This window comes from Podarcis erhardii (assembly GCF_964252035.2).
Source record: "Podarcis erhardii genome assembly, chromosome: 2".
In the NCBI taxonomy this organism is placed as follows: domain Eukaryota; kingdom Metazoa; phylum Chordata; class Lepidosauria; order Squamata; family Lacertidae; genus Podarcis; species Podarcis erhardii.
Window position 1 is genome coordinate 41667695 of NC_138498.1, and position 12895 is coordinate 41680589.

Consider the following 12895-nt stretch of genomic DNA (forward strand, 5'->3'; position numbering starts at 1 on the left):
CTGTGCCTTTGTTGGGGGTCTGCCTCTTAGATCTAGAAAATGAGCTGTAAAAGGAGGACAGATTATACAGCAGTGTCCCAGGAACAGTAGTGCCTTCGCTCAAGAGGCTACAGTTTCTGTTTGTAGGTAGGTGTAGGGCAGGGCCTTTCAAACTGTGTGTCGGGATACATCAGTGTGTCGGCTGCAGTGTGTAGGTGTGTCACACGAACACGCCTCATGCTTCTCCCAGGGCTGGAAAGGGCTTAGTTTAACCTCCGATTTGCTAGTAAAACTGAATTATTGTGTTGCAAAATTATGCAGAACTGAATTACTGTGCTGCAAAATGATGCATGTCTAAAAAGCATGCCACCAACATGTAGCTCTGGTGCAGGGTGTTTGTGTGTCAGTTCGTACTTGTGCTTCTCAAGGGAGCTTTCCATGAGAGGAGAGAGAGACCTAAGCAGGTTAGGTGCGGTTAGCTGTTTGATTATTCCTGTCTGAGCCAGTAGGTGGCAGCACAGGACAGAAAAATGCCTAGTACATGATCGGTTCTTGACCTTGAGCAGCGCATGATTGGTGGTTTTTCGTTTTTTCCTGGAGCTGTGCAATGCACCTTTTCCAGTTTAACATTATTTTTACCTATAGTTTGCCCTTTGGTCTGGGAGTATGCTTTGTTGTTTAGGTGTTTAGTCGTGTCCGACTCTTCGTGACCCCATGGACCAGAGCACACCAGGCACTCCATTCTTCCATTGCCTCCCGCACTTTGGTCAGTCTCATGCTGGTAGCTTCGAGAACACTGTCCAACCATTTCGTCCTCTGTCGTCCCCTTCTCCTTGTGCCCTCCATCTTTCCCAACATCTGGGTCTTTTCCAGGGAGTCTTCTCTTCTCATGAGGTGGCCAAAGTATTGGAGTCTCAGCTTCAGGATCTGTCCTTCCAGTGAGCACTCAGGGCTAATTTCCTTAAGAATGGAGAGGTTTGATCTTCTTGCAGTCCATGGGACTCTCAAGAGTCTCCTCCAGCACCATAACACACCTTTTCCAGTTTAGCATTATTTTTATCTATAGTTTGTCCTTTGGTCTGGGAGTACACTTACATATTATTTTTTAGTTTAAATGAACACGTCTAGGGCTGACGATTAGAACAGCCTTGCCATTATAAACACTGAAAAGTTGCTAGCCTGATTTTAAAAAAAAAAAAATGAAGGAAAAGTAGCCTCTTAGCTGCCATGGCCTCAGCCTCGAGCTCAGAGTTGGGAGGATGAACTGGTCGAGTCTTTGGCTTTTGTACCACCCATGGGCTGAGGAACTGAACAATACTGAACTTAAGGCAGGCAGGCAGGAATGTGTGGACCCTGAGCCAGGACCTTCACGGGCACCTTCCACCCAGCGTGATTTGCCAGAGAAGTCTAAGTCCTCCTGTTTCACATAGTCCAGGAGGCAGGTCTGGCAGGAGGCCACAGAAAGGAGCACAAGCATTCTCCTTCAGGACAGGGTGTTGGCATTTTAAAAGTTTTGGCCTCTTTCACCTTAGCACTGCTTGCTTTGCATGGATCACAACATTTGCAGGCTAGGTTTTATTATGATTATAAAGTCTCCTAACAGATGAAGCACAGGCCGTTGTCTCTGCCCCTTGTCTGCCAGCCTACATGGTTTCCATGCTGGCCGTTGGGGAAGAGGCTCAGCTTTATCCTCTACCAGCATGGAAGCTGACTTGGTTTCGCTGCCAGCTGCAGAGGAAGCGATTTGCTTTCCTCCAGCAGGGATATGCAGGAAGCTCCTTCCTCAGTGCCTAGGAAGGAGGGCAGCGGGTTCATGAGTGAGGGATAAGAGTGATCAGTCTTTCCTCCACCGAACTGCTGTGTTTTCATTCTTGCTACAGAGGTAGACACTTTACTTCCTTCACCACCAGTCTGCTCACTCACCTGATCGGAATGCCTTGTTTTTCCTTGTGGTGTCCCAGGCAAGTAGTTATATACAAACACCCGGCTGTATTTTACATCCTGAAGTTTGAGTGGGATCAATTGGATCCTGCATTAATGTAGCTTGTAGAAGTCTGGTGATGCACACCCTTTTCTTTCTCCTGGACTACTATGAGAGACAGATTTGAAGTTAAACCATATTGTAGCACTCACTCACTTGTTGAGAAGACCCCATGGGAGCAAATCTATAGATTTTTGAGATTTTCTTTTTTCTTACAGTATGGTAGAACTTTGAAATGTTTCCAGCTGTGTGATCTCTGCAAGGATTTGATCCATCTGGTCTGCTTCTAGAGAGGGTTGCATGAATATTAAGTGACTGGAAGGCAGCAGCTCCGATACTTCCCCATTTGCTGAGCACTTTCTTCATTGAGAAGGTGTCACTGCCAATAACAACAACAACAACAATAACAACAACAACAACAACAACAACAACAACAACAATAAATTTATACCTCACTCATCTGGCTGGGTTTCCCCAGCCACTCTGCGTGGCTCCCAACAGAATATTAAAAACATGATCAAACATCAAACATTAATACTAGTAGTCTAAGGGTCAACTGTACATATTGTGTCCTCATGCCCTGTTTTTCACCCTTTCTGCTCCCAATCTGATCCTGTTTTCCCCCCAGGGTTTCTGAGGTGCGTATTCAGCCCTGGCAAGCATTGCACAAAAGTTAACAGACTTGCCTGCTCACATGTCCCTGGGTTTATTAATTTGTTACGTACTACAGGAATGATGGAGTGAGATCAGCCTTGAAAATTAAAATTCACAAAAGTTGTCCTAGCCTACAACAACTTTACTTGCCTGCCAGATTTGAAATGGGAAACTTTTTTTTTAATAAAGCATTTCTCTAATCTCAGTCCTCGGAGAAAACAGATTAAAACCCCAGCTGTTCTGAGATTACTAAACTGAAGGCCTTAGGAGGGAAGAGATGTGGAGACTTAAAAAAAAAAAAAAATCTGTCTTGACAGAACTTTAAAAGAGCACCATAGAACAGCATTTGTAAAAAGAGCCGGGGGGAGTGTTCCATTGGTGGTTTCTCATCACAGATTTAAGCTGACAAAAGAACAAACAAATAAATCAGGGCAAAATGATTATGATCTGCCCACACTAATACCAATTCTCACCAAAACTTCACAGTGCATAGCACGTGAATACCTTCTGTTGCTCATGTGTATGTTTGTTTAGTCAGAGTTGGAGTTGCTGAACTTCAATTTGGGTCTCTTCCATGACTAGTGCTGAGAACTCCCATTCCTAGGCAATATAATCAGAACTTTGCACATGGGGTCTCTGATTAGCCTTGTGTGCGATGTGGAGCACATATTTTTCCATAAGTGTTCTGCCCTTGATTAATATCAACTCAGTATCTGCACAAATTATCGTTCAGTGATCTGTCTTGGACTGAAGACACAGTTCCCTCATCTGTGTATTTTTGGTCTGTATTGAGGCCATTTTCATAATATGTAATCTCTGACAAGTGTACAAGCAACTGTGAGTGTTTGGAGCCCGATGAATTCGTAATGGTCTGCAGGAAAGCAGCATTGCTGAGCCTATGAAACTAGCTCCCGTAGATTTCGTTGCTCCCCAAGAGAATGGTAAATGACTGTAATGCAAACCACAATGAATCAAACTACCCATCATATTTCCATATCACCACCGGAGTTGGGAGAGCCGGGTTCAAACCCCCGCAAAGCTCACTATGTGTCTTGTGCTGGTCACACACTGTCCCCCTAAACTACTGATCAGGGTTGCTGTGATGGTACAAATGATAGTGTTTCCTGTTCCAAGAAGGGTGAAATATAAATGAAATTAAAATTAATTAATAGTAAAGTAATGTTGTGGGCAGTGACAGCATAGGAAGCAGGTGCTTTTTGATTTTTGTTTCTTTGAAGAACAAGATTGTCACCAAAAGTGATTTGCATGTTGCAAACAATATCTTTCTAAAGAGTGAGCTTTAAGTACATTCTTGATTCTGTGAATGTTCTAATTCCTGTGGTATATTTAATGTTTTTCTCCTTTGGGAATGGCTGAAGTACAGTTCTGTTGCCCACACATCCTTTTTTTACAGCTTTGTGACATGACCTGCATTCTAAGCCATCAGTTGTGCCCCTGTGACATCTTTATATGCCCTTACTTATAGGAAATTGCATTGCCATGATGACACAATTCTGAAGTAAGCCGCATCATTCTTGGTGGGAAGAGAGGAATATCAAGCCTTCCTTTGTCCATCTTGAAGATATGCAGCCAAGCAAAAGAAATAGGAAGTTTTAAATACACACAAAGAGAAAAATGAGCATTAAAAATTATTTCTCATTTGATTTTACTTTAATAGCAGGTCTGTCATATCTAAGCTCTAGTCTCATGAAAGGCTGATATTTAAGTGTTAAATAATTTAAGAGGGAAATATGAAATATATGCAAGTGTCTTCTGATTTTTATTTTTAATGTAGCTTCTCTGTCAGTCTGTTGAAGCTGGAATAGGTGTGCTAACTCTAAATTAATTCCAAACAAATCCACTGAATAAAAATGTCCCACATCCATTTCTCCTGCATTATATCACTACTACCATTGCATCCCTTTATCATGTGCAGAGAAAAACCAAAATGAATGGGAAGCAAATGATTAATTTCGAAGAGGAAGTTACGTTGCCAGCTGATTTTTTTACCTCTACCTTTTTTCAGAGCACCTTATAAACTTAAATCCACAAAAAATGTAAATTCTGAATTCCTGTTCACCTTGTTCCAGCTGAAGAAAGCAAATCCATCAACACCATATCACCAGAATTGAGCCTTCAAATGCACTCCCAGCCCCCCAGTATTTTGTAATGATGGGTAACCTATTTTTTGCCCCAGTACTGGACTTTGCATGCCAAAGGCTAAGAGTTTGACATACTGAGAGTCGATTGCATCCTAGTGATTTCATTGAAGAGGCTTTTGCCTGTTCCTAGTTTACTTAATGCTTTTCCAAGAGGATGTGTAACCCAACCCAAGCATGAACAATCGCACCAGAGACAGGCAATGGAGCCTACATCCTTGGGCTGATTTTTGCCATGAGGTGTTACAGGAACAATATGGGCACTCAGAATCCAGCAACCACAAAGTAATGAGTCACTTAGTCACATCCTGTCATTTACAGTAACTCAGGGTGATAAAGATATTTGTGTGTAATATCTAAGGAGCATAACCTCAAGTGGGACACCCTAAAAGAGTGCTGTTCTATTTTGTAATAGGAAATACCTTGGACAATACATATTCTAGTGGTGGAGAAGAGTCATTGGTTGCTGGCATCAATCTTGCATCCCAAGGAGTTTATAAAGCTGATAATTCTGAGTACCTTACATTTCCTTCGTTTCCTTACATGTCTAGGAAATGACTAATTTTATATGGGTTTGGTATATAGATGTGGTTATTTATTTTGTGAATCTTTTTTTGCCTATTTTAACATTAATCTAGCTCTTTGGATTTTTAATTCTCCATGAACTACTGCCTTCCTTGATATAGTGTACCTGGACTTTCAAAAAGCTGTCATCGAAGCAGCTCACCAAAGACTTCTCAATAAGCTTTAGTCATCAAGGAATAAAGGAGATGTCCTCTTGTGTCTCAGGAATTGGTTAAGTTGCAGAAAGCAAAGAGTAAGAATAAATGGACAGTTCTCCAAGTGGAGAAGCCTAGAAAATTGAGTCCTCCAAGGATCGGTATTAGGACCTGTGCTTTTTAACTTGTTGATAAATGATCTAGAGCTAGGAGTGGACAGTGAGGTAGCCAAGTTTGCTGATTATATTGAATTGTTTGAGTTTGTAAAATGGCAAACGCAGTTCAGTGTAAACAAGTGCAAAGTGATGCATATTGAGGCAAAGCATCTTATTTTCACATATATGTTCATGGGGTCTGAACTAGCAGGAAAGAGACCTTGGGTAGCTTCATTAGACAGCTCAGTGAGATGTCGACCCAGTGTACAGTGGTCGTAAAAAAGGCAGATTCCATGCTAGGGATCATTAGGAAGTGACTTGAAAATAAAACTGCTGATATCATAATGCTGTTATACAAATCTGTGTCGTGACCACATTTGGAATACATTAGGAGTACAGTTTTGGTTGCCGCATCTCAAGAAGGATGTTCTAGAGTTGGAAAGGGTTCAGAAAAGGGCAACTAAAATGATCAAGGGGGTGGAGCAACTTCCCTATGAAAAAAAGTTGCAGAGTTTTATTCCAGAGTTTGGGGGGCGTAAAAATATCCTAAGGTACTTTTTAAAGAACTCTTATAATGTTTTAAATGGGGCCCAAGTAAATTTTAAAGCTGAAGTTTAAAAACAAGCTGGTTTTAGTCACCATTACTGTATGGCTTCTTCCTACTAAAAACATATTCAATAAGGGAAAAATAATTATTCGTCAGCTGTATCTTGTAAAACACTTTATATAGCAACTACAATTATTGACATTAGCAAGAGATTTGTTTTTGGAAATAGAAAAGCTTTTGAATGGTTCCTGTTAATAATAATTACAGGGGGAAAGGAAAGTTAGTTACTTTAAAAAAAGGTTCCTTGCAACAGAGTCTAAATCCTCACGTTCTTCTCTGATGGTTTGTAGAAAGTCTTTTGCTTGTACCAAAAGCTTCAGTTGACACTACCAACTATTTAATTGTAGAGTTACAAATGGAGAGTTCAGATTGCTTTTTAATCCAGTGTAAAAAAAAAAAAAAGGAGCTGAATATGTTGTGAATAATCTTTTATCTCTATTCAGGCAATAATGTTAAAAACTAGTCCTCCAGGAAATGTATTATTTGTGTAAAATGGGATATTTTGTTTTAAAGTTATTTTTTTAAAAAAATCTTTAACCTTTCCTGTGATAATGCAGCAATTTTCTCCATTGAGCTAATCAATTACAGTAGTACCTTGGTTCTCAAACTCCTTGGTACTCAAACAACTTGGAACCAGAACGCTGCAAACTGGAAGTAAGTGTTCTGCTTTGCGAACTTTTTTCGGAAGCCGAACATGCTCCATTTTGAGTGTTACGCTTCTGATTTGAGAGCCACACTTCCAATTTGAGTGTTACGCTAAGGTCTGTCTGTTTTTGCTATTTATTTTGCGTTTTTGTTTTTGCAGCATTTTTGTTTTGTTTTTGGGTCTGCGTGGAACCCAGTTCAGCTACTGATTGATTGATTGATTGATTGATTGTGTGATTGCAGTACATTGTTTATTGCTTTCATTTCATGGATCAATGGTCTCATTAGATAGTAAAATTCATGTTAAATTGCTGTTTTAGGGGTTGTTTTTAAAAGTCTAGAACGGATTAATCCATTTTGCATTACTTTCTATGGGAAAGCGCAGCTTGGTTTTGGAACGCTTCGGTTTTGGAACGGACTTCTGGAACGGGTTAAGATTGACAACCAAGGTGCTTCTGTATATGCATTTCTAGTAAGTTCATTGATGTGTGTCAAAATGAAGGCTTTATATGACAGCTAATGTACCATAGTGAATAGCGTGAGCTGGTAAGGCCTCAGGTCAAATGTCACCTCAACCACAACTTTGCTAGGTGGCCTTGGATGAGCCACTGTCTCTCACCCTTAGCTCCCTAATCTGTAATATGAGGAGAATGAAAATTGCATTCCTTACAGGATTGGTTTAAGGTTTGTGGAGATTGGAGGTGCAGAAGGCTTCTGGTAAAACCCTGTGTGAAAAACTGGAGAGCTGCTTTCAGTCATTGTAGATTAAGCTGAACTAGCACAGCTTCCTATTGTGTTCCTATTGTGCATCTGCAGTGGTAGGAGGGGAAGTGGGTTTCATAAGTGCAAAGTGTTATGTACTATATTCGCAGAAGGACTGATTGTCACCTGTCCTACTTTTCCTTCAACTTGCGCGCAGAGAGTTTATAAATAGTGCATTAGAGCTGTATGCCACTAGTGATGGTGTCATTTACATATAGCTTCCATCTGGTTCCAGTTGCTTATCTTGCTCATTCTTCACCACTTAAGTCTTAAAGGTTACAATGATTTTAACCGCTCGTACAGCCAGACTTTGGCATCTCCCAAATGGGGAGAAGGAAGGGATGGGCAGTTGAGAGGAAAGGCATTTCACCCTTTTGCTTTCACAGCTCATGATGGCTTATTCCTTAATGAGCTTTTGTGCTCAGTTGGTAGAAACTTACACTGCTCCCTGCCAATGTATTACCTTAATTTTATTCAGACCCCATATCATTGGTCTCCTCCTCTTTAAGTGGAAACAGCCCTGGGGCTGTGTGGATGTGAGATGGGGGTGGGCCCTGGTCTTCAGTGTTCCCTCTTCCATCACCCTCTCTGCTTCACTTACTTTGGGGAGGAGATCCTAAATAAACCAAGGAAATCCTAGTTTTGAATTCCCACTATGATCCTGGGAAGAAATATTATCCAAAATGACCCGCTGATATTTCTTTGTAGAAGAGGATTAGCCTCACACAGATATTTATTCTGCAGCTTAGCCACTTAGCATGCTGCCAAGGGGACTGAACCCACCTTAAGGTCAAATGCTGGGTTTAATGTACTTTGCATGGGCAGAATCTGTGTTGGGGGCATTCAGTGTGCATCTGATTAGCAGATCTGTGCCAGTACAAACATGCTTGGTTTTACGTGAAGAGTGAATGGTAATAAACACTCTTAAATTCTAGCTGTTCACACCTCAATAATGAGGTAGCAATTCCCATAACCACTGAGATCGTGCTCTATTTCTAGCCCTCTGAGAGTCCATACTGATAAAGCTTGAGTAGCTGTTTATCTTGCGGCGTGTGTTCTTTTTTCTATTCACATTGGTGCCAGGGCTTGAAGGGTATAAACTACTTATACCCAACAGAAGACACACATTCATTCCAGAAGAGATGCTCTCTCTGCCTTGTAACAGTGTGGATGAGCTCACAGGAAAACTGGAAAACCCAAGCAGTGACCTTTGAGCTATTTGCTTTGCAGAGGTATGCTCAGTGAGAAAGAGCCCTGACACTGAGCTGGAATAGAAAAGTTTTTCCTATTTATCCTAGGATTTAATGAGTTATGGAAAGGGACTATACCTTATGATGATTTGCCTTTCTAAATGCTGGATCTCATTAAAGATAGGGATCCCTTAAATATAATTTAAACCATTCCTACAGGGGTAGGAAGCCTGTGGCCATCAAGAGATTTTTAGACTACAGCTCCCATCATCCCTGACAGTCAGCCATGCCAGCTGGGCCTGATGGGACTTGGCATCCTGACGATGTCTGAAAGAGTCTTCATCTTTGCCTTATCCTAAATTAAAACTTGAAGGCAAAAGAAGGTCTCCCTCCAGTTCTTGAGGAATCTGCAATGCTTTATAAATTCAAGTGGTATTTAAATATTCTCATTGGAAGCAGAAATGGTTGTTTTGAGAGTGAACAGCCGTTTCATGCAATCTTAATTTGTCAGTCACCACCCTTCCTCCCCACACAATCCTTCATCTTTTCCCTCAATTAGCAGAGGTTATTTGAAATAAAATGCTTTGAGGAGGAGAGTGGCAAATATTTTCTTTCCAGAGCCTTTCTTATTTTTCTTGCTTTTAAACACCACATACAATACTTATCTTCTGTTTTATAAGCACTTTTTGGAATAGAGGATGCCATACTGGCCAGAGCTGTTGGTTTGTCCAATCTATTATTCTGTCATTTTCAGCATGCAAAATCCTCCCTTCCAATCCTTCCATTTCCTCAAAAAAACCCTGCATTCAACTATACAGTTCATTAGGGATGAGTGAGGAGAAGAATGTGTCCTTTAACTTGAATATTTGAAAATTCAACCTCGCAGTGAAATCCTATTATTCATGGTACATTGTTACCAACTTACTTTCTTCCTAGTAGATCAGATCTGATCACTGGTATTTCTGAAGAAAATAGTCGATTGTTCTTGTCTAGCTGCAGATGGTGGTGGAATGTATATATTATATATTTGCACTTTGATCAATTTGGCTGCAAGGATCCCATCGCAGCAGATCTTTGTGGTCTGCGTTCAGTGTTGATCTGCTGCTTGGTGCAATTCAAGGGGTGAGTTCAATTTGCAAAGCAGAATATTGTTTTGTGACCTTTTAAGATTGGGTTCCCCACATGTGTCCTTTAGATAGTTCTTTATGCCAGTGTGTCTGGTTGAGTGTCTGCATTACCCATTTGTTTTGGATCTAATATTTTCTAACTTCTCTTTTGTATATGTCTAATTGTAGCATGGAATTCTTCATGGAACTTGTACACATTCACTATGAAGCAGTTGCCTCACGTGTAGACAACCAGAGCACGTGTGAGCCTGTAGCTAGCTTGCCATTCATGTTCCCAGATCAGGAATGCACAAGCAATCTACCACCCTCTCAGCTTTTCTTACATACATACATACATACATACATGCATGCATACATATATAAACATACAACAAAAAACAATTGAAGATCCAAATATTGAGATTACTCTGAATCTCCTGACTTCCCCCCATCCCTTCCATGGGTCCTAATAATATTTACAACTGCATATCAATACTTGTCCAAATTTTTATCCTTCCAAATTGTTCATACTTTCCGTTACTTTACAAGTGTGGCTAAAATCCTGCCAATGTTTTAACCTGTTTACAATGGTCTTGTAAATAAATTATAAACTTTTTCCCATTCTTTTTTAAAGTTCTTATCTTCTTGGTTTCTAAACTTCCCAGTTAATTTCTCCACTTCGGCATAGTCCATCAACTTGGTTTGCCATTCTTCTCTGGTAGGGATTGTCTCTTCCTTCCATCCCTGGGCTAATAGCATCCATGCGGCTGTTGTCGTATACATAAATAGTCTTTTCTGGTCCTTTGGTATCTCGGTACCTATAATTCCTAATAAAAAAAGCTTTTGGTTTTTTAACAAAAGATATTTTAAACATTTTTTTCATTTCATTATATATCATCTCCCAGAAACTTTACTTTACACATCCACTACATATGATAAAAGGTACCTTCTTTTTCGTTACATTTCCAACAAGTATTTGGACTTGTTCTGTACATTTTTGCTAACTTAACCGGGGTCAAATACCATTGGTATTTGATGCCCTCTCAGCTTTTCAATATACACTTTTTTGTACTGTACTAGTACCTCCTAAAAGGTGTATGTTCTGAATCATGGTTAAGGCATTCTGAAATAGGTACCAGCTCTCAGGGATGGGCATTATGATCTTTTCACATGGAAGACTGAACTATGGATGAAAATGGCCCCCAAGGTAAATTCCTTCCCTAGTATTCTCCATATGTGCAGGAAAGGGAGTCTCTTTGTGCCTAGTGAGGAAGTGAGGCCAACAAATTGCAAAGCTCTGCATTTTTCACTTACTCCCAGTGGATGCTGCACAAGATGATTAATATTTTAACATCTTTGTGTTCTCTGTTTTACTTTTAACACCGGAGCACTTTAAATCACTTGGGAAGAAGAAGGTCTGTCTCTTCTCCAGTTACATAAACAATTGGTGGTACTAGGACGAAAAAGGGAAATAATTTGGGTGGAGTTAGGAGAGAAGGTAGGATGAAGAAAACTGTTTTACATGTAACATCAAATTTTCCAGCGCCTGGTGTGAGTGCAGAGTTAGATTCCTATGTTCTGCTGGAATTGAGTTCTACAGAACCTCTGAAAGTGTCTTGTAAACAGTGTGTTGGAAAGTAGAGAGAATATTCCAGGTCTTCAAACAAATGCCTGTCCTGTTTTTCCACCCATCCCCATGTGGATAGGCCTCATTTATTAGAGGATGAAAAATGAGTCAATGACCTTGTCCACTGCCCTTCCCACATTTTATGTATTTGAGTCCTGTTTACTAGAGTAGAGATGTAAAATTTATGGAACTGCTAGCAGCATTGATAAACCTCCTCTCCCCCCCCCCCCTTGTGGGTAGGATGGGGGTAATGATGAACATTTTGTGAAACACTGAAATATTAGCGGTATGTGCTTAAGAGTTCATACTGCATTTGATAATAGCCATTGAGGTCAGAGGTACTTTAAGAATAGAGATGCCCTTAAAATACAACAAACTAATGTTTGAAATAAGGATTTGCAAAGTTAAATATATTGAATTGAATTTCCAAAATATAGTAACTGCCACCAGATGTTAATAAAATAATACTGACAGTGAACCAGCCATTTACATCAGTGTAACCATTTCTATTGTAGCTTTGAAAAAATAAATGGTGTTTTTTTTTCATATTCTAAAACCAGTATTTGAAGACTCCATGGTTTGTCATCTTAACCCAACACACTGTTATTTCTACAAATTGATCCTCTATACCAATTGGTCAGGATCCTTAGGGTTGGGTTTTCGTTTTTCGTTTTTTTACACTTAGCTGCCAATCCCAATTTGCTTTTAAAAGTCTGCCAGCCTTCAAAAGGGGCTTGCCATGTGTATCGGAGGACCGCTGCTGACATTACAAGCCCTGTTCCAGAAGTGGTTGGTGCATCTCTCTGGAATGTGGTCCTTGAACTAGCTTCAAGCCTTTCACATCTTGGTTTGATGCTTAACTTTTCTGTATTTCCAAATGTACCTGATAGGCCGTAATCAGAGGGGATTTTTTTCCCTTTTAAATTGCTCTTAATAAAATTAGAACAGGTAAAAAATATTTAAAATCAAAATAGTGGTTTTATATTACATTTTAAATGCTCCCTTGTTTATTTATTTGCTTTTGGAGGTAAGATTTGAAAGATAGGCTTAACTGTGGGGTACAGACCCATTTGAATGGAACTAAAAAAATACCTGACAGACATGCCACATTAGTCCTCTTGCCATTGTCAGTGTTTCTCTGTCTCAAAGTGGGTATACGTTGACAGCTAGTGCAATTGCCATTTCACACAGCTTCCTTGTAAAAGACCTGTTGCCTGGCTTAACATCCCAAAGGGTTTTTTTAAAAAAAATCTTTGAAATTACCCAAATGAATGATTCACGTAAGTATATGTAATTATCTATGGAAGAATG

General features: G+C 40.0%; 1 protein-coding gene across 1 annotated transcript in view; it reads left to right on the plus strand.

The window, feature by feature from the left end:
• The window catches only part of STX8 (syntaxin 8), a 75450-nt gene that overhangs the window by 17829 nt on the left and 44726 nt on the right, over positions 1–12895 (plus strand). The gene's annotated exons all lie outside the window — the stretch shown is intronic.